The following is a 970-nucleotide window of genomic DNA, read 5'->3' on the forward strand; positions in this document are numbered from 1 at the left end:
TTGAAATTGTACTGTATAACACTCCAAAATTTGTTTTATGGGCAAACAGCAGAAGGCTCTAAATTTTTACAAGTTGACCAAGCGTGTTGCTGCATCATTATTGTTCGATTACGATCACTATTCAGGCAGAGAGCAGCAGGCTGATAATTTGTTTTTCCCCACAGCTATTTAAATGTTGTCGTTGGTAACTTTTTTTTTTAAATTGTGAGTGTAAATATTTTCTAGTGTATATACTGTAGATAAGAATTGTAGACAAATAATGCACACAAAATCAATTATCGATGGAGAACGGCGTCAGTCATCTGATTAGTCCCATATTAACAGTACCGATATTTTGAATACTCCTCTTCCGCGAATTGTTTTATTGACAGTGACTCATCTAATTCTTATATAATCACTTTAACATTTTAATCAAAATAGTTCGCCATATCGTAAAAGTGTGAATACCCACCCAATTCGTTGGCGATCCTCAGTGTATGTTAATGAGGCATGTCATATTGTACAACAAGGAAATGTGTATTACAATATGCCAGTACGTATTTTTTAGATTTTGACCACTCCGTTCTGTTGTGTGTGACTGCTGTTGAAAACAAACTTCCTCATTTTGTGACTCGCTATGATGGACTGAGATGGACCATGTTGATTTATTAATAATATTTTGTTTGGGATGGAAAAAAAGAGTCAATTTCCCAAAAATGCTCTATCAGCACATATTTTAGTGTGGTCTATGGACAGTATGGCTATGGAATTTACTAACCACACAATCCACAATAATTAAGTCGCAAAACTTTAGCTGCATTTGGTGGATTAAGTCGCAAAAATTTATCTTCGTTTGGTAGCGCCATTTACTCTAGGTAGACGGAGACCGGTTTCGTTACCGGTTGGTACATTTCTTACAAGCATTTAGCCAAAGGCCAGTGAAAGTTTTTATCGATGTTTGCCATCCTTATGTGAGCTATCGTAAAGTCAT

Source organism: Anneissia japonica, unplaced genomic scaffold, assembly GCF_011630105.1.
Source record: "Anneissia japonica isolate Jap-2015-1 unplaced genomic scaffold, ASM1163010v1 scaffold2878_len565122_cov162, whole genome shotgun sequence".
NCBI classification, from domain to species: domain Eukaryota; kingdom Metazoa; phylum Echinodermata; class Crinoidea; order Comatulida; family Comatulidae; genus Anneissia; species Anneissia japonica.